The sequence below is a fragment of the Lycium barbarum genome, unplaced genomic scaffold, assembly GCF_019175385.1.
Source record: "Lycium barbarum isolate Lr01 unplaced genomic scaffold, ASM1917538v2 unchr_scaffold_02, whole genome shotgun sequence".
Lineage (NCBI taxonomy): Eukaryota > Viridiplantae > Streptophyta > Magnoliopsida > Solanales > Solanaceae > Lycium > Lycium barbarum.
Genome location: NW_026843399.1, coordinates 79,806 through 101,794, shown reverse-complemented (window position 1 = coordinate 101,794; position 21,989 = coordinate 79,806). Strand labels below are relative to the sequence as shown.

At 43.8% G+C, this 21,989-nt stretch overlaps 2 long non-coding RNA genes across 2 annotated transcripts; both read right to left on the bottom strand.

Moving 5' to 3' along the window:
• Positions 1–1,516: 1,516 nt before the first annotated feature.
• On the bottom strand, positions 1,517–4,534 carry LOC132625482 (uncharacterized). Its single transcript, XR_009576830.1, has 3 exons — positions 3,779–4,534; positions 2,830–2,895; positions 1,517–1,910 (listed from the first exon to the last, which is right to left on the bottom strand). It is a non-coding gene; the product is annotated as an uncharacterized LOC132625482 (long non-coding RNA).
• Positions 4,535–9,516: 4,982 nt separating this feature from the next.
• LOC132625481 (uncharacterized) lies at positions 9,517–12,590 on the bottom strand. Its single transcript, XR_009576829.1, has 3 exons — positions 12,001–12,590; positions 11,052–11,117; positions 9,517–10,132 (listed from the first exon to the last, which is right to left on the bottom strand). It is a non-coding gene; the product is annotated as an uncharacterized LOC132625481 (long non-coding RNA).
• Between the last annotated feature and the right edge of the window lie 9,399 nt (positions 12,591–21,989).

The window sequence follows — 21,989 nt, the reverse complement described above, 5'->3', positions numbered from 1 at the left end:
CCATAACTCCTTGCACAGATGTCCGTTTGACCCCCGTAACATACCGTTGGAAAGGTATTTCAATGTTCTACAACTTTCATCAAGGAAGTTTTCCCAAATTAGAAATACGTTTTGAAATACGGGCCGTAAAGTGAAATACGGTCCGTATTTAACCATATGACCTCAAAATGTCAAATTCCAGAATGTTCAGAAATTCTTGGTTTCAGTTTACGGGCACTGTTCATGGTCGTAAATTGAAATACGGTCACTGTTCATGGGCGTAAACCACCATATCACAACTGAACAGAAAAATTTCAATTTCCACATTCTTTATCTGATGTTCTAAGTCTAGGATCGTGGTAAAAACTTTCGTTAAAGGTACGGGGTGTTACAGCTGCGTTTCATGCCCGCAGGTACAGAAGCTCGTTTGGGTGATCCTCCGGTTTAGGCTACCTATTCTGCTATTTTGGACAGCTCCCCTTGATCCGGAGCTTAACTTTTGGTACATACCTTTTGCTGTGGGTGTTTCTGTACATTTGTGGCTGTGTGGGTACGGCGGGGCCCTGTCCCGTCATATGTTCGTATGTTCTATTTTGTTTTAGAGGCCTGTAGTCATATTTGTGGGTCGTGGGTCCGGTGTGTTCGTATGTGGTTTTGTTTTACGTTCTTAAGCGGCCCGTATGCTATTATGGCCAAGACGACCCATAAGTTTGTACGTGTGTGTGTGTGCATTTGGGCGATGTATATTCCGCCACCTTTCTGATTTTGATATGACTGTCCTGCACGGGCGACCGCCTAAGATAAGTGTTCATTCAATGCTTGCGTGACGTCTGCTATTAGTCTTCAGTTCGAATAACGTATGTTAAGTCTGAATGAGTCTGAATGTGATGATCTGGTTTGTGAGTCTGTTTGGGGTGCCTAAGTAGGGTGCCAGTCGCGGCCCACGGGGTTGGGTCGTGACAGAAGTGGTATCAGAGCGGTTTGTCCTCGGAATTTCTACAGGCCGTGTCTCGTAGAGTCTTGTTTATCGATGTGTTGTGCACCACATCTATAAACAGGAGGCTACAGGGCATTTAGGGTGTTACTCTTCCTTGAAATCTTAGATCGTGCGATAGAGCTGTGCTATTAGGGTGATTCTGATGTGACCCGTTATTGTGTTTGCAGTGATGCCTCCGAAGAAGGCAACGGCGGCCCAGAAGGGCAAGGCGAGGATGGGAGAGACTAGTCAGGCACAGCGAGCTACCCGGGCTCGTGTTTATGATTTGCCTGAGGTTGTGCCTCATTCTGAGGGGTCTGCTACACCCCCACTAGTACAGCCTGGAGCAGGACCTTCAGCAGCTCCAGAGGTCCGTGTTGTCACGACCCAACCCCGTAGGCCGTGACTAGTGCCCGATCTGGGCACCCGAACCCATCTATCAAATATTATCTCAAATTCTATCAACTCATTCTAGTATATGGCGGAAGCCGACAAGACTTTATTTCAAATTTAGGTAATTTCCAGAAAATTTCGGCAGAGTTTCCTTTGTTTTACGGACTATCCAATATACCCTGCACGCAGAAAATACCAACAAAAGCCACACAGGGCTAACCAAGCAATATATAAACATATGCGGACCGGCCGCCTCGGCGTATAGGATCGCCCAAACAACATATGCGGACCGGCCGCCTCGGCGTATAGGATCGCCCAAACGACATGTACATACATCCATACAAAAAGACCCTAACCCACAAACATGTCCACAGACCTCTAAACAGACCGACAGAATCATATGACGGGACAAGGCCCCGCCGTACCCATGAACGAATATATACAAATGCACTAATAAATATATATATATATACCAAAAGTATAAGCTCCGGAAAGAGAGAAGCACTCCGAATAGCAGAAAGGGTGTCCTAAACAGGTGGATCACCAGGCTGTGCGTCTGTACCTGCGGGCATGAAACGCAGCCCCCGGAGAAGGGGGTCAGTACGAAATATGTACTGAGTATGCAAAGCAGAAGGTACAGAAATAAATCTGAATAATAATCGAATCAGATATATAGAAAATAATACATATCAAAATGTTTATTTCCAAAGTATAAATTATGCATAGGGCACTGGAAAATGTGGTCGCCCGCCTGTCGATAGCGCCACAACACAGCATAACACCAGAAAGTTTCAAATCTCCGAATCCCCGTCACACATCACAACACAGCATAACGCCAAACACAGCATAACGCCAAACATAAGTGGAACCCGGCCCTCGAGCAAGGAGCACGGTGAACCATAAACACAGCATAACACCGGAATATATCAAAAAGCGCACGACAACAGAACCGGCCCGGGAACCGGCGAACGATATCATAGTAGGCACGAGCGGAGTAGTGAGGAATCATATGCATAAAATCATTATTATAAATCCGAAGGATAAGTAAAATAGTCATATTTGAAATCGGAATAATAATTATCACTTTTTGATTCAAAGTTGTCGAATTTACATAAAGGGCGTCGCGGAACCCACAGACGAGTATAGACCCGAACTGAGTCCGCCTATGAAAAACATACCCATTATACATCAAGCAAACTCCTATAAAATTTATTGGAGCGATCCGAGCCTCTATGCGAAAAATATGGCATTCAAAGATTACAAAATTCCTTAAAGCGAACATTTTCTATGCGAATTTCGGAAAGCGATTACTTCAAATACATCATGGTTCATATTTCATAAAAACATACATAAGAGTGCCAAAGAATATATATATATGGATCATAACATGCTCGGATCTCGAATTTGGAATTCCCTTAAAGCTCTAATCTAGCCTATGTGAAACTAAGGCATGCCAAAAGAAGGAAGGTTGCTTTACATACCTCAAACGCTCTCCAATATGATCCAACTCAAGCTAAGTCCAAACTATGATTCGGGCTGCCCAAGGTCTACAAACAAGCCATAAAATGCCAAACATTAGCTAAAGACTTTTTGGGCATTAAATTCCAATTTCGCCCTTAATTCTACAGAAATCCGGGCAGCATTTCCCCTGTAAATAGGCTACCCCGAGAATTTAACTCGCTCAAAATCAACAACAACAACCACAATAACCAACCTAGTAACATTGACAACCAATCCGAAAAGCAAAATAATAATGGTAGCTCTCTTTTACGCCATTTGACAACTTCCCAATTATTCAATTCCATGGCTTACTTTAAAGCCACAATACCGTTCGTACATTTGATTATTAATCCAAACCCATACTAACAACATTCAAGGGCATTCTAAGCAATTCATACCACATTTCCAACAACCCGAATTTTTTTTTCCAAGCTGGCCGAAAACAGCCCCAACCGAGACAGCCCTTTAAAAAAAAAAATTTCTTCATTTCCAAATCATGGTTTGTATCCTCAAATTACATTCTAACAATGCTATCTCATCAATATACCAATTACAATAAATATACAATAACCTCCAAAAACAGTCCGCACATTAACAACATCATTTTGAGTCAACAAACATTCATTTCCAACATAAGATTCATAGCGACGGCGATTAAAACATTAAGCGACGTTCATTCATTCATCGTCATATAATGTGACTCATTTCAATCAACACTATATATACACATATATGGATGATTCTCAATTGTTCTTCACCTTACAATGATCCCAATCAACTAACTAAACATTAATTCATAATTTCAATCACAACACAACACCCATCACACGACCCACTCCCAATCATACTATATTTCATGATTTCCAACCACTATAAGATACTACAACATGAATATAACCTTCATAACACAAAAACATAATGAATGCTTACCTTCCTTCTTCACTTCCTTCAATAGTTAGGGTTTGCAATTGGGCACAACTAGTGGTTGGATGACCCAAACAACTCTTCCACGTTACTTAGGGACTTCTAAATAGTTGATTTATACCAAGGAAATAATTTTGGGGTGGCTTGATTTGGATTTGGTTTTTCTTGGTTTGTAGCCGAGAGGGGTGTTGAAGGTGGTCTTCAACTCCTTGATTTTTATTTTTTCTAAGTCTTGCAATGGGGAAAAGATGACTACTTGGTCATACTTTAGGCTCATATAGTTGTTGTCCAAGTGTCCTTGGCCCACACATGGAGTGGACCAATTAAAATTGGCCACACAATGTGTGGGACCAATTCCCATTTACATGGCCACCAAGGAATTTTTTTTTTTTTTTTTTTTTGCACAACATTTTAATTCCAATTTTATGAATTGTAGTCCCAATTTTCCCTAAGTGTTCAATGCCATCAATTTCATACATGACTTATATCTCAAATTAAAATCAAATGGTCAAAAGTCCCGACTTCAAATCCCGGAAAAATCTTGGCCTTAAATTATCATAATTAATCCGGGTTGTCCCAATGTATAAAAATACGGGACGTAACATCCTCCCCCCCTTAAGAACATTCGTCCTCGAATGTTGGATTAGTTCTACGGATCTTACTCAAATTCGGGGGAGTTGCTTTTATAGCCATCACATACAAATCATTCATAAATCAACATGGTCAGACAAAGAATTTGAATTACCTGAAGGTACTGGGAATAAGTGAGGATACTTTTCCTTCATCGGCTCCTCAACCTCCCAGGTAATTTCTTCGCGGTTATTATTCTGCCACAGCACTTTAACCGAAGCCACATCTTTATTCCGCAACTTTCTCACCTGACGATCTAATATGACTATAGGCTGCTCCTCGTAAGATAGCTCCTCTGTGACCTGTATCTCATCTGAAGGAAAAATTCTGGAAGGGTCACCAATACATTTACGAAGCATAGAAACATGGAATACCGGGTGAACCGCTCCCAAGTCAGCTGACAAATCCAATTCGTAGGCCACCTTGCCTATTTTGCGAATAATCAGATAAGGCCCAATATATCTGGGACTGAGCTTTCCTTTCTTGCCAAATCGCATAACACCTTTCATCGGTGACACTTTCAGGAACACCCAATCGCCAATCTGAAACTCTAACGGTCGACGTCGCTTATCGGCATAAGATTTCTGTCGGCTCTGGGCTGCCAACAATCTTTCTCGAATAAGTTTCACCTTATCCACGGCCTGCTGGACCACATCTGGGCCAATCAACTCAGTCTCCCCAACATCAAACCAACCGATCGGTGATCTACACTTCCTGCCATACAAAGCCTCATATGGTGCCATCTGAATACTGGAGTGGTAGCTGTTATTATACGCAAACTCAACAAGCGGTAAATGGTCGTCCCAGCTACCCCTGAAATCAATAACACAGGCACGCAACATATCTTCCAATGTCTGAATAGTGCGCTCGGCCTGTCCGTCGGACTGGGGATGGAAGGTTGTACTCAGGCTCACCTGGGTCCCCAATCCCTCCTGAAACGATCTCCAGAACTTAGCTGTAAACTGGGCACCTCTATCGGAAATAACAGACACAGGAACTCCATGAAGTCGTACAATCTCCCTGACATAAAGCCTGGCATAATCCTCAGCTGAATAGGTGGTCCGAACCGGAAGAAAATGGGCTGATTTCGTCAGCCGATCAACAATAACCCAAATAGAATCATACCTCCGTGGAGTGCGAGGTAGACCTGTAATAAAGTCCATATTAATGATCTCCCACTTCCACGTCGGTATCTCCATCTCCTGCAATAGCCCACCGGGCTTCTGGTGCTCAATCTTAACCTGCTGACAATTTGGACACTGAGCAACGAACTCTGCTATATCTCTTTTCATATCGTCCCACCAATATAGGCATCTGATATCATGGTACATCTTCGTCGACCCTGGGTGAACAGAATATCGGGCGTAATGTGCCTCGCCCATAACCTGTAGCCGCAACCCTGCAACGTCAGGTACACACAATCTGCCTCTGTGAAATAACACTCCATCAGGTGAAATCTCAAACGGAGTCTTCTCCTGTGCCAGAGCTGCGTCTCTGTACTGTGCCAGAATAGGATCCTCATACTGATGCCGCTTAATATCTTCTGTAATAGAGGACTCAGCAATACCTCGAACAGAAACCCCAACATCTCCAGAATCAGCCAAGCGAACTCCAAGACTAGCCAACTGATGAATATCGCGAACCATTTCTTTACTCTCTGATGGCACGTCTGCTAGGCTGCCCATATACTTGCGGCTGAGTGCATCCGCCACAACATTAGCTTTCCCAGGATGGTAGAGAATATCAACATCATAATCTTTTAACAACTCTAACCACCTCCGCTGTCGCAAGTTCAGCTCCTTTTGCCTAAAGATGTACTGAAGGCTCTTATGATCTGTATAAATATCAACGTGAACCCCATATAAATAATGTCTCCACATCTTCAAAGCATGAATGACCGCGGCCAGCTCCAAATCGTGAGTAGGATAATTCTTTTCATGTTTTCTGAGCTGCCGGGAAGCATAAGCTATCACCCTGCCGTGCTGCATCAACACACATCCCAAACCAATACCAGAGGCATCACAATAAATCACATACCCATCTGGACCCTCGGGAAGAGTCAGGACTGGAGCCGTAGTCAACTTCTCTTTCAGCAACTGGAAGCTACGCTCGCAAGCATCTGACCACTGAAACTTAGCTCCCTTCTGAGTCAGCCTTGTCAAAGGCGCTGAAATGGAAGCAAATTTCTCCACGAATCTCCGATAATAACCAGCCAATCCCAGAAAGCTACGCACCTCTGTCGGCGTCGTAGGTCTAGGCCAATTCTTTACGGCCTCGATCTTCTAGGTATCCACCCGGACGCCATCAGCCCCAATAATATGTCCCAGAAATGCCACTGAAGATAACCAGAATTCACACTTAGAAAATTTAGCATATAATTCCTGGTGCCGAAGTGTGCCAAGTACCGTCCTCAAATGGTCCGCATGCTCTGCCTCTGACCGAGAATAAACCAGAATATCATCGATAAATACGATCACAAACATATCCAAGAACGGTCTGAATACCCGATTCATCAGGTTCATAAATACTGCTGGGGCATTTGTCAGCCCAAAAGACATAACTCTGAACTCATAGTGCCCATATCGGGTCCTGAATGCTGTCTTGGGAATATCAGCCTCTCGTACCCGTACCTGATGGTAACACGATCGCAGGTCTATCTTCGAGAAGTACCTGGCACCCTGCAGCTGATCAAACAAATCATCAATCCTGGGGAGGGGATATTTATTCTTGATGGTTACCTTATTCAACTGCCGATAATCAATGCACATCCGCAGCGAGCCGTCTTTCTTCCTCACAAATAATACCGGAGCTCCCCAGGGTGACGCACTAGGCCGAATGAAACCCTTCTCCAATAAATCTCTCAGCTGCTCTTTCAATTCTTTCAATTCTGCAGGTGTCATTCTGTACGGAGGAATAGAGATAGGCTGAGTGTCTGGCAACAGATCAATAGCAAACTCTATCTCCCGTTCGGGAGGAAGACCCGGAAGCTCATCTGGGAATACATCTACAAATTCATTAACCACTGGGACTGACTGAAGAGTCGGTGCCTCTGCCTCTAAATCATGAACACGGACTAGATGATAAATATACCCCTTTCTGATCATTTTCTCAGCCTTGAGGTATGAAATAAACTTACCCCTCGGCGATACTGTATTACCTGCCCACTCTATAACTGGCTCCCCTGGGAATTGGAATTGGACTATCTTCTTTTGACAATCAACATTAGCATAGCAAGAAGCTAGCCAATCCATACCCATAATCACGTCAAACTCGATCATATCTAACTCCACCAAATCCGCCTTAGTGCAGCGGCCACAGATAATCACGGAACAATCTCTATAAATCTGACTGGCTATAACAGAGTCCCCTACTGGTGTAGCTACCTCAAAAGGCTCTATCGGTTCGGATTCTACCCCAATTTTATCAGCAACGAGTGGAGATATAAATGATAATGTAGAACCAGGATCAATCAATGCATACACATCACGAGAGAAAACCAGTAATATACCTGTGACGACATTAGGCGAAGCCTCCTGGTCCTGTCTGCTGGCTAAGGCATAAATGCGGTTCGAAGGACCGCTAGAACCCGAAGCTCCGCCACAACCCCTGCCGCGGCCTGCTGGTGCTGGAGTACCTCGCCCCGCAGGGCGCATCGCCACCGAGGCTGAAGATGAACCACCGGCTGACCCGGTTGACTGAGCTGAACTGCCTGTACCACCTCTAGCCGGACAGTCTCTCATCTGATGGCCCTGACGGCCGCAAACAAAGCATGCACCCGTAGCTCGGAAACACTCTCCCAGGTGCTGTCTCCCACAGTAGGAACACAAAGGTCTGGGTGGCCTCATCTGACTGCTGGAACCTCTGTCCAACTGTGAACCTGAAGCCCTGGAGCTCGGGCCTGCCCCTGAATATCCGGCACCCTCGGATCTCCTGCCGGTAAACTGTGGGGGTGTACCCCGTGATGACTGAGAAGGATATCTGCTCTGCTGCTGCTGCTGAGGCTGTCTGCCTCGGAAATCTCCAGAATAGCCTGCGGATCTGGCCCTCTTGGGCGGCCTCCTGTCCCGATCTCTGTTGGAATAATCAGCTCTATGTCGGTCCTCCATACGCAGAGCATAAGCCTGTAATCGGGCAATATCCATGTCTGTCTGCAATGCCACCGCCATACAGCCATCAATCAAGTAGCGGTCTAACCCCATCACGTATCTGTGCATCCGATCGGCCATATCTGCTACTATGGCAGGTGCGTACCGGGCCAGAGAATCAAACTCCATATTATACTCACGAACACTCCGACCCCTCTGCTGCAGATGTAAAAATCGGTCAACCCGCGCCCGCCGTAACTCTGGGGGCAAAAAGTGGCGGGTAAAAGCAGCCACGAACTCGTCCCAAGTAGCTGGGGAAGCACTCTCACCCCTAGATAGCTCCCAGGACTCATACCAGTGAGCAGCGACATCCCGTAGTCTATGCGAAGCCAACTCAACAGACTCAGTCTCTGAAGCCCTGACTAAATCTAGTGAGCGCCGCATCCCCCGAATAAAGTCATGGGGGTCCTCGTCGGGCTTAGACCCGTAAAACTCTGGAGGGCCACATAATAGAAACTCTCGAACCCTCAGGCTGTCACGCCTATCGTCATCATCATCATCTCTCCGCCCGCGTCTGCGAGCCTGTCCCGCTACCAGAGTGGTCAATAACTACACAGCCTCTCTCAGTGTCCTGTCCTCCGCCCCTGGCTGAGGAGCTGGAGGCGCGGGAGCTGAAGCCCCTGGAGCTAATGGTGAAGCTGCTCCAGACTCCTCTGACGATGAAGACGTAGCAGAGTCGGCTGGCCGGGACGTAATATCACGCATCATCTGAGCAAGGGTCCGAGTACCCTTCTGAGCCCGGCTGGTCTCTCCTACTACGCCCTTTTTCTTCTGGGCGGCCGTCGCCTTTTTCGGAGGCATCACTGAAAGAAAAACAACAACAGATCAAAACAGAATCATCCTAATAGCACAGTTCTATCGCACGATCTAAGATCAGAAGAAAAGACAACATCCTAAATGTCTTGTAGCCTCCTGTTTATAGATGTGGTGCACAACACACCGATAAACAAGACTCTACTAGACACGATCTGTGGACACTCCGAGGACAAACCGCTCTGATACCACTTTTGTCACGACCCAACCCCGTAGGCCGTGACTAGTGCCCGATCTGGGCACCCGAACCCATCTATCAAATATTATCTCAAATTCTATCAACTCATTCTAGTATATGGCGGAAGCCGACAAGACTTTATTTCAAATTTAGGTAATTTCCAGAAAATTTCGGCAGAGTTTCCTTTGTTTTACGGACTATCCAATATACCCTGCACGCAGAAAATACCAACAAAAGCCACACAGGGCTAACCAAGCAATATATAAACATATGCGGACCGGCCGCCTCGGCGTATAGGATCGCCCAAACAACATATGCGGACCGGCCGCCTCGGCGTATAGGATCGCCCAAACGACATGTACATACATCCATACAAAAAGACCCTAACCCACAAACATGTCCACAGACCTCTAAACAGACCGACAGAATCATATGACGGGACAAGGCCCCGCCGTACCCATGAACGAATATATACAAATGCACTAATAAATATATATATATATACCAAAAGTATAAGCTCCGGAAAGAGAGAAGCACTCCGAATAGCAGAAAGGGTGTCCTAAACAGGTGGATCACCAGGCTGTGCGTCTGTACCTGCGGGCATGAAACGCAGCCCCCGGAGAAGGGGGTCAGTACGAAATATGTACTGAGTATGCAAAGCAGAAGGTACAGAAATAAATCTGAATAATAATCGAATCAGATATATAGAAAATAATACATATCAAAATGTTTATTTCCAAAGTATAAATTATGCATAGGGCACTGGAAAATGTGGTCGCCCGCCTGTCGATAGCGCCACAACACAGCATAACACCAGAAAGTTTCAAATCTCCGAATCCCCGTCACACATCACAACACAGCATAACGCCAAACACAGCATAACGCCAAACATAAGTGGAACCCGGCCCTCGAGCAAGGAGCACGGTGAACCATAAACACAGCATAACACCGGAATATATCAAAAAGCGCACGACAACAGAACCGGCCCGGGAACCGGCGAACGATATCATAGTAGGCACGAGCGGAGTAGTGAGGAATCATATGCATAAAATCATTATTATAAATCCGAAGGATAAGTAAAATAGTCATATTTGAAATCGGAATAATAATTATCACTTTTTGATTCAAAGTTGTCGAATTTACATAAAGGGCGTCGCGGAACCCACAGACGAGTATAGACCCGAACTGAGTCCGCCTATGAAAAACATACCCATTATACATCAAGCAAACTCCTATAAAATTTATTGGAGCGATCCGAGCCTCTATGCGAAAAATATGGCATTCAAAGATTACAAAATTCCTTAAAGCGAACATTTTCTATGCGAATTTCGGAAAGCGATTACTTCAAATACATCATGGTTCATATTTCATAAAAACATACATAAGAGTGCCAAAGAATATATATATATGGATCATAACATGCTCGGATCTCGAATTTGGAATTCCCTTAAAGCTCTAATCTAGCCTATGTGAAACTAAGGCATGCCAAAAGAAGGAAGGTTGCTTTACATACCTCAAACGCTCTCCAATATGATCCAACTCAAGCTAAGTCCAAACTATGATTCGGGCTGCCCAAGGTCTACAAACAAGCCATAAAATGCCAAACATTAGCTAAAGACTTTTTGGGCATTAAATTCCAATTTCGCCCTTAATTCTACAGAAATCCGGGCAGCATTTCCCCTGTAAATAGGCTACCCCGAGAATTTAACTCGCTCAAAATCAACAACAACAACCACAATAACCAACCTAGTAACATTGACAACCAATCCGAAAAGCAAAATAATAATGGTAGCTCTCTTTTACGCCATTTGACAACTTCCCAATTATTCAATTCCATGGCTTACTTTAAAGCCACAATACCGTTCGTACATTTGATTATTAATCCAAACCCATACTAACAACATTCAAGGGCATTCTAAGCAATTCATACCACATTTCCAACAACCCGAATTTTTTTTTCCAAGCTGGCCGAAAACAGCCCCAACCGAGACAGCCCTTTAAAAAAAAAAATTTCTTCATTTCCAAATCATGGTTTGTATCCTCAAATTACATTCTAACAATGCTATCTCATCAATATACCAATTACAATAAATATACAATAACCTCCAAAAACAGTCCGCACATTAACAACATCATTTTGAGTCAACAAACATTCATTTCCAACATAAGATTCATAGCGACGGCGATTAAAACATTAAGCGACGTTCATTCATTCATCGTCATATAATGTGACTCATTTCAATCAACACTATATATACACATATATGGATGATTCTCAATTGTTCTTCACCTTACAATGATCCCAATCAACTAACTAAACATTAATTCATAATTTCAATCACAACACAACACCCATCACACGACCCACTCCCAATCATACTATATTTCATGATTTCCAACCACTATAAGATACTACAACATGAATATAACCTTCATAACACAAAAACATAATGAATGCTTACCTTCCTTCTTCACTTCCTTCAATAGTTAGGGTTTGCAATTGGGCACAACTAGTGGTTGGATGACCCAAACAACTCTTCCACGTTACTTAGGGACTTCTAAATAGTTGATTTATACCAAGGAAATAATTTTGGGGTGGCTTGATTTGGATTTGGTTTTTCTTGGTTTGTAGCCGAGAGGGGTGTTGAAGGTGGTCTTCAACTCCTTGATTTTTATTTTTTCTAAGTCTTGCAATGGGGAAAAGATGACTACTTGGTCATACTTTAGGCTCATATAGTTGTTGTCCAAGTGTCCTTGGCCCACACATGGAGTGGACCAATTAAAATTGGCCACACAATGTGTGGGACCAATTCCCATTTACATGGCCACCAAGGAATTTTTTTTTTTTTTTTTTTTTCACAACATTTTAATTCCAATTTTATGAATTGTAGTCCCAATTTTCCCTAAGTGTTCAATGCCATCAATTTCATACATGACTTATATCTCAAATTAAAATCAAATGGTCAAAAGTCCCGACTTCAAATCCCGGAAAAATCTTGGCCTTAAATTATCATAATTAATCCGGGTTGTCCCAATGTATAAAAATACGGGACGTAACACGTGTACCCGCTCTTGAGACTCCAGCTCCTCAGCCAGGGGCGGAGGACAGGACCCTGAGGGAGGCTGTACAATTGTTGACCACAATAGTAGCGGGACAGGCTCGCAGACGTGGGCGGAGGGACGATGATGATGATGACAGGCGGGACAGCCTGAGAGTTCGGGAGTTCTTATTATGTGGCCCTCCAGAGTTTTTCGGGTCTAAGCCCGATGAGGACCCCCATGACTTTATTCGGGGGATGCGGCGTGCATTAGACTTGGTCAGGGCTTCAGAGACCGAGTCGGTTGAGCTGGCCTCGCATAGACTTCGGGATGTTGCCGCTCACTGGTACGAGACTTGGGAGTTACCCAGGGGTGAGGGTGCTCCTCCAGCTACGTGGGATCAGTTTGTGACTGCTTTCACCCGCCACTTTCTGCCCCCAGAGTTACGACGGGAGTGAGCTGATCGGTTTTTACATCTGCAGCAGAGGGGTCGAAGTGTTCGTGAATATAATCTGGAGTTTGATTCCCTGGCCCGGTATGCACCTGCCGTGGTAGCAGATATGTCTGATCGGATGCACAGATATGTTATGGGGTTGGATCGTTACTTGATCGACGGCTGTATGGCGGTGTCATTGCAGACAGATATGGACATTGCCCGTCTACAGGCCTACGCCCAGGGGATGGAGAACCGGCACCGAGCAGATCGGCCCAGCAGAGAGTATGATGGGAGACGGCCCAAGAGGGCCAGATTAGCGGGGTATTCTGGAGATTCTCGGGGCGGGCAGCCTCAGTATCAGTCTCGTGGGTACTTCCCTCCGTTAGGCCGGGACACACAGTCTGCTAGTAAGCGATTTGATGGCGCAGGACCGTCCAGGGCAGACCAGAGTTCCAGAGCCCCAGGTCCTCAGGCGAGCAGGGGCCCCGGTCAGACTAGGCCACCTATGCCCCCGTGTTCGTATTGTGGAAGATCGCACCCAAGTGAGTGCTTCAGGGCCATAGGGGCCTGTTTTGCTTGCGGCCGCCAGGGCCATATCATGCGAGATTGTCCGTGGGCAGGCTGTTCTGGTAGCGCAGCACAGCCGACGAGATCCGTTGCTGGTTCGCCATCTACCCCTTCGGCCACGCGCTCTACGGGGCGAGGTATGCCAGCACCAGCGGGCCGCGGTAGAGGCCGTGGTGGGGGTTCAGATTCTAGCGGTCCCTCGAACCGCATATACGCTTTGACTGGTCGGCGGGACCCAGAGGCATCACCAGACGCAGACCCAGGTATATTACTAACCTTTTCCTGAATGAATATGTGGAATGATAGGTCTGTATTCCAGTATATTACGCGATATTCTCTTTCTGCGTGTCCGTAAAAGTAGGGTAAGAATCCGAATTAATGAAAATATTTGAGGCAGCCATCTATTCATGTGGGAGGCGAATATAGGGAATTTGACAGGCTAAAGCGATAAACCATATAGCCAGAAGAGCAAACGACCTCTTTGGGTCGGAGTGGGACCCACTACGAAAACTTCCCAAAAAGAAAAAAATTTGCTAAGACCCCGATTGGCCCCAAAATTTCGTGACAAAGGTCGTGCGGGGCAATTGACGAAATTATATCAGCACTAATGCGTCAAAATGCATGAAAGTTTCGGCGTTAAGCGTGCTCAAGCCAGAGCAATTCTGGGATGGGTGACCCCCTGGGAAGTAATGCAAAGTTTCTCACAAGTGAAAGTATGATAAATATAAATGGAAATTTGGGGTAACCAAAAGAAAAATAGAATGTGTGGAGTAATTAGTGCCCTTAAAGGAGTCGCGCAGAACGAGGCGGACTAAATGGGCAAAAAGAAAAGGGTACACCACCGCTTGGGAAATTGAACGAATTTGAACAACAGTCTAAGACGTTCGCCAGTAAGGTATTAGTAAGTGTGTGTATGTGTGTGTGTATGATTTTTGTTTGGTGTCCATATGGAACAAGAGCCGAGTCCAGGCAACTAATATTGTGAGTAATGAAGAATAAGAGTGTGAATAAGCGGAACCTCTGAAGGAGCCGATGAGCGACTCGAAAGACAATTTGTATGATCACTTGGCAAACAAGTTTACAAATAAAGGGAAATTCTCATGAATCATTGGAGCCTTAATAGGAGCGATTTGATTCTAATTTGATATTCTATCTGTTGTACTTCTACACTCCCGATTCCGATAAGGCTCTGCCTAGTACGCCTCTGTATTTCTGAGCTTGATTATGTTCCCATCTGATGAATTTTTGTACGTCTGATTCTGAATACGTTTCTGTCTGGCACACCCCTGTATGTCTGACTCTGGATATAAATCCGCCTGATATGCCTTTGTACGTCTGATTTTGATCACGCGTCTGTCTGATACATCTTCGTATGTCTGATACATTTCGGTCTGTCTGACTTCGATCACGACTCTGTATGATACAATTCTGTACGTCTGATTCTGATTTCGAATCTGTCTGATACCTCTCTGTACGTCTGACTCCGATCTCAGATTTGTCTGACATACTTCCGTACCTCTGACGTTGACTATGAATCCGTCCGATATGCTTATACGCGTCCAACCCTAGCTCTGAATCTGTTTGGCATAAAGTGTCTGGTATGAAGTGAAGTGGGATTATGACGATGTGGTAAGAAACTCAGAAGTATAACGAGAAATGATATTGATTATAATGTCTGGGAAGCGTTTGTCCATTACAAGAACATAGCGTATGGTTCGGTGATTACGTGGGGTATGAGAAGATGTATTAGGAAGGCATTTGAATCAGTAATGTGAAAATTTTTATTTACCCCCCCCCCCCCCCCCCCCCGTAATGTTGATAAAGAAGCCATGTCGGAAAAGCAACAAAGGACAACTATAAAGAGAACCCTTCCGAAGTAGTATGACGCCCCGTGAGGTCAACTTAACATTCGAGGACGAATGTTCTTAAGGGGGGGAGAATGTTATGTCCCGTGTTTTCGTATAATTGGAAATCGAGAAATAATTAAGACTTGTGTGTTATGAGGAAATATTTTGATTCTAGTTGATGTGACTATGTTGGTTATGAAATCATTAATGTCAAGACATTGGGGAAGGCCGAGGGTAAATTTGGAATTTCGGAAATTAGTTTCGGGGATTACAAAATGGGACTTTTAATGAATTGGGCCAAGAATTGGACAACAAAAAAATTGAGGCCCAAAGCCTTGAAGTGGCCGGCCAAGACAAGGTCCAAGCCCACATTTTTTAAAGGTCATGTGATATACACATGACCTATAATTGGATATATATCCATATTCCCTTTGGAGTTATCTAGAACTAAAACAAAACACAAAAAAAAAATTGAGCAACACCAAAGAAAGGCTCTCGGCCGAGAACCCCTATAAGAACAAAAAAAAATTCCCAAGCCTTGTGTTTGATCCAAAAATCCTTGTTCTTCACATATTGTAAAGTACTCAAGACGCTCTCCGACGGGGTACAATTAGTTTGGCGGAAGGTGCGCGTTTGCGACAAGTCGGAAACTTAAGAAAAGGTAAGAATTTTGCCCCTCTAATGTTATGGAATTGATATGAATGTGTTAAGGATTGAGAATAGACGAGAATCCCGTAACTTGGATGTGTGTGTAGAAAGCCGTGTGTGTGCATGTGTTGGTATGTGGCCGTGAGCCATGAATTGTGGAGGACAAGATGAATTTGATTTCGTTTAAGTTTGTTAGTTGCGTCGTTGTGGCCTTTATAACTTAAATGATTATTTAATGAATTGAATTGGCGTTGGAAAAGGATTTCGGAACATTATGGGAAAGTATATATCTTTGGTATATTTGTGTATATCATTGTATATCTATGATGCTAAAGACTTTAAATATGACTTATGGTTGATGTTAATGAATTTGGAATGAAACAATGCGAGTTAGAATGTTCGCCGTAAGTTTTGATGTTTTGGATGAAATATGGAAAGTAATGAACTTCGGGAAATTTTGTATATTGTTGGAGTGTAATTGGGATGGGTTTGGATAATCTTGAATGGGTGAATGAATACAATAATGTGGGCGTAAGTTTGGAATTGTGAAGTTTGAATGAAAGTTGTCAACTTGTGTAGTAAGGTAGAACTTTAAAGTTAGAATGACTTGATTGTGGTTTATGTTGTTTGATGATGTTTGGGTTGTTGTTGTTGATGTATTTTGAGCCGAGCTAAGTCTCGGGGGTGTTAGATTTATAGGGGAAATGCTGCCGAAATTTCGGTAGCCAAGTATAGCCCAAAGATTAAGATGTTAACTTTCATGAATAGTAACTGGTAAAAGTGACCATTTGCAGTTTTTGGACGAAACGGGAATTGAGATTTGACGAGCGTAAGGTGCAATCCAGGTATGTAAAGCCTACCTTTCCTTCTTTTGGCATGTCCTAGTTATACTAGGTTAAGATCGGACCCTCGGGGATAATTCTATTCTTGGAAATCCAAGTTTAATTTTGGCCACTATTCATTCAGCGCAATTGAAACCTATTCCTTACATTTGGTTGAAAGAATGTTCAAACCTTCCTAACTTTTGCTATTGTGTCCGAATCTCTCCGAAACTTTCGTAGATGGCTTTATGGAGCCTAAAGTCTGTGATTTGTGTCCGCCGCCTCGATTTGACTCAAGGTGGGCCTGCAAGCCCCGAGGCTTCCCTTATTTGGTTTGTTTGGCTCATTTTCGTTCGATATGAAAAGTAATCATTTGCCTATGACGCAAAGGTCCGTTTGAAATTTCCTATATCGTTATTGAACGTTTGCACTATGAATGATGTTAGATTTTCGGAAAGTGACCTGTGAATTGTTTTTCAAAGGTTTTGCAGTTTGGAACTTCGTAACTTCCATATATTAACTTTGATCGACCTGACTCCTACTCCGAGCCTTCTGGCGTCGGTATATGCCTATATGTAATTATATGTCGAGTCTTGTAAATTACTTTTGATATGCATATGGTTTCTGCACTACTCCGTTCGTGCCATTCGCTATGATTTCGTTCGTCGGTACCCGGGCCGGCTTTGTGATCGTGCACGCTATACCATATTCGGAAGTATGATGTGTTACGGTTTCCGAGGCCTCGCCATAGGGCCGGTTACCGTCTATGGAGTTATGATGTGATATGGCATTTGATATGTTCTGATGATGTGGTATGTTTGTGATACGATTTGTCTGGAGATTGATCGGGTCGTACGTTCCATGGCACTAACTTATATGGATCGGGTCGTAGGTTCCTCGGCACTAATATTTATGGATCGGGCCATAACAGCCAGAGATTTTCTCCAGTAAGGTCCGAATAAGTGTGTGTATGTGTACGTGTATGTGTATGTGTGTGTATGATTTTCATTCAGTGCCAGGTGGGTTGAGAGCCGAGCCCCGGAAACTGATGTTGTGATAAATAAAAGATAAGCAGTGTGAGTGATTGGAATCCTTGAAGGAGTTGGTACGTAAGACGCAAAGTAAATTGTGTGACGACTTGGTGAGTGAGTTTGCAAATAAAGGGAATTATCATGAATTATTGAAGCCCTAATAGGAATGATTTGATCCTAAATTGACATCCTATCTGTGGCGCTTTTGCATTTCCGAGTCTGATAAGGCTCTGCCTAGTACGCCTCTATATTTTTGAGTTCGACTATGTTCCCGTCCGATGAACCTTTTGTGCGTTTGATTCTGAATCCGTTCCTGTCTGGCGCACCTCTGTGGGTCTGAATCTGGATATAAATCCGTCTGATATGCTTCGGTGCGTTTGATTTTGACCGCGTGTGTGTTTGATACACTTCGGTTTGACTAGTCACAACTTTGTATGAAACAATCCTGTATATTTGATTCTGATTTCGGATCCGTTCGATATGAGTCCATACGTTTGACTTCAATTGTGAATCTGTCTGGTGTATCTTCGTGTGTTGATCCTGCTTACAAATTCGTCTGATACGCCTTTGTACGTCTAACTCCGAGCCCAGATTTGTTTGACACATTTCAGTCTGTCTGATATACTTCTATACCTTTGATGTTGACTATGAATCTGTCCGATATGCTTATGTGCGTCCGGCTTTAGTTCTGAATCTGTTTGGCATGAAGTGTCTGATATGAAGTAAAGTGAGATTACGACGATGCGGTAAGGAAACTCAGGAGTGTGACAAGAAAATGATATTGACTATGATGTCTGGAAAGCGTTCGTCCATTACAAGAATATGGCGTGTGGACCGGTAATCACGTGGGGGTATGAGAAAGTGTATTATGAAGGCATTTGAGTCAGTGACGTGAAAATTTGCCCCCTAATGTTGGTAAAGGAGCCATGTCGGAAAGATCAATAAAGGACAACTATCAAGAGAACCCTCCCGGAGTAGTACGACACCCATGAGGTCGATTCAACATTCGAGGACGAATGTTCTTAAGGGGGGGAGAATGTTATGTCCCGTGTTTTCGTTTAATTGGAAATTGAGAAATAATTTCGACTTGTGTGTTATAAGGACATAACTTGATTTTGGTGAATATGGCTATGTTGGTTATGGAATTCTTAATGTTGAGACATTGGTGAAGGCCGAGTGTAAATTTAGAATTTCGGAAATTAGTTTCGGGAATTACAAAACGGGACGTTTAGTGGATTGGGCCAAGAAAAATGCAACACAAAAATTGAGGCCCAAATCATTGAAGTGGCCGGCCAAGAGGCAAGCCCAAGCCCACTTTTAAAGAGTCATGTGCTATGCACATGACTCCTATTTGGATATATATCATGCTAACCTTAGTAGATATCAAGAACAAATCATAAAAATTCTAGAACACCCAAAAAAAGGCATTCGGCCGTGTAGAAAATAGGGGAAAAAGAAATAATTCCCAAGCCTTGTGTTTGATCCAAAAATCTTGATTTTCACATAGTTGTAAAGTACTCAAGACGCTCTCCGACGTGATACAAGTAGTTTGGAGAAAGAGCGACGTTTGCGACAAGTCGGAAATTCAAGAAAAAGGTAAGATTTTTATGTTTTAATGTTATGAAATGGATGTATATGTGTTAGTGATTGGATTAGTGTGAAGATTGTGGGATGAAGTTGTGTTTGTGCATGGTGTGTGTGTGGAAAAAAGGGTGTGTTTGGCCGTGAGTTCCATGTGGTGCAAGCCATAAGAATTTTATCTTGTTTAGTTTGAATAATGTGTTGTTGTGATCTTTATGTCGTAAAGGATCGATTAAAGAATTGAGTTGGTGCTAGAAAATAATTTCGGACGTTATCGGAAAGCGTATACCTTTGGTATATTTGTGTATATCATAGTATATTTATGACACTAAAGACCTTAAATAGGATTTATGGTTGATGATAACGAATTTGGAATGAAACGACGCAAGTTAGAACGTTCGTCGTAACTTTTGGTGTTTTGAATGAAAATTGGAAAGTAGTGAACTTTGGGGATGTTTGTATGTGATTTGGAACTTGTATGTAGTGTGTTTGAATAATTGGGAATGAGTGAATGAATGGACTAATGTGGAAATAGATTTGGAATTTTGAAGTTGAGTCAAGAATTTGCCAACTTATGTATTAAAGTGAAATTTTGAAGTTAATGTAGTATGATTGTGGTTTGTATGGTTTTATGATGTTTGGGCTGTTGTTTTCGTTGTATTTTGAGCCGAGCTAAGTCTCGGGGGTGTTAGATTTATAGGGGAAGTGCTGCCGAAATTTCGGTAGCCAAATATAGCCCAAAGACTAAAATGTTAATTCTCATGAATAGTAACTGGTAAAAGTGACCATTTGCAGTTTCTGGACGAAACGGGAATTGCGATTTGAGGAGCGTAAGGCGCCAACCAGGTATGTAAAGCCTACCTATCATTCTTTTGGCATGTCCTAGACATACTAGGTTAAGATCGGCCCCTCGGGAATAACCCTGCTCTTGGAAATCGAAGTTCAAGTTCGAGCACTATTCATTCAGCGCGATTGAACCCTTTTTGTCGCATTTGGTTAAAAGAATGTTCGTACCTCCATAACTTGTGCTGTTGTGTCCGAAACTCCTCGAAACTTCCGTAGATGGCTCTATGGAGCCGAAAGTCTGTGATTTGTGTCCGCCGCCTCAAGTTGACCCGAGGTGGGCCCGCGAGCCCCGAGGCTCCTCTTATTCAGTTTGTTTGGTCCGTTTGTGTCCGTTATAATCTGCGACTGTCTGCTTATGACCCAAGGATGTGTTTGAAACTTCTTATGCCATTAACGTACGTTCTGTACTTTGAATAATGTGAGATTTTCGGAAAGCGACTTCTGAACAGTTTTTCTTGCGAATTTGACAGTTTGGAACTTCGTAACTTTTATACGCATACTTTGATCAATCTGATTCCTACATGTAAACTATATGTTGAGTCCGACAAATTATTTTTTGATATGCATATGGTTTCTGCACTACTCTGTTCGTGCTGTCTGCTATGACTTCGTTCGTCGGTACCCGGGCCGACTTTGTGATCGTGCGCGCTATAATATATTCGGGAGTTATGATGTGTTACGGTTTCCGAGGCCTCGCCATAGGGCCGGTTACCGTTTATGGAGTTATGATGTGATATGGCATTGGATATGTTCTGATGATATGATGTGTGTGTGATATGATGTGTCTGGAGACGGTACGGAGATTTGAAACCTTCTGGAGTTATGATGTGTTGTGGCACCAGCGTCGGGGGGGTGACCACGTTCCTAAACCCTATCCATGATTTGATTTGCATACGTACGTTTGCCTTCCGCACAGGTTTGCTTTGTTACGTTGACGTTGTGTTTGTTCTTTCTGACTCCAGCTGTGTTTGTGATTTCTGTACCTTCTGCTTTACATACTCAGTACTTCTCCCGTACTGACCCCCGTTTCTTCGGGGGCTGTGTTTCATGCCCGCAGGTACAGAAGCTCGTTTGGGTGGTCCTCCAGTTTAGGCTACTCATTCTGCTGTGTTGGAGAGCTCCCCTTGATCCGGAGCCTACTTTTGGTACATATCTTCTGTTGTATGTGTGTGTTCGGTACATTTGTGGATGTGTGGGTACGGCGGGGCCCTGTCCCGTCATATGTTCATATGTTCTGCTTTGTTTAGAGGCCTGTAGTCAGATTTGTGGGTCGTGGGTCCGGTGTGTTTGCATGTGAGTCTGTTTTGCATTCTTAAGCGGCCCGTACGCTGCTATGGCCAAGTCGGCCTCTGAGTTTGTATGTATGTGTATGTACTTGGGGGCGATGTGCATTCCGCCACCCTTCTGATGTGCGTGTGTGAAATTTGGCGATGTATATTCCGCCTCCTTTCTGATTTGTGATTTGTCTGATCTGTACGGGCGACTGCTTAGGATAAGTGTTCGGTAGATATCTGATTACGATGTTGAGTTCAAATAACGTACGTTGAGTTTGGACGAGGCTGATTACGATGGTTTGGGTGTGAGTTCGTTTGGGGTGTCCCAGAAGGGCACCAGTCGCGGCCCACGGGGCTGGGT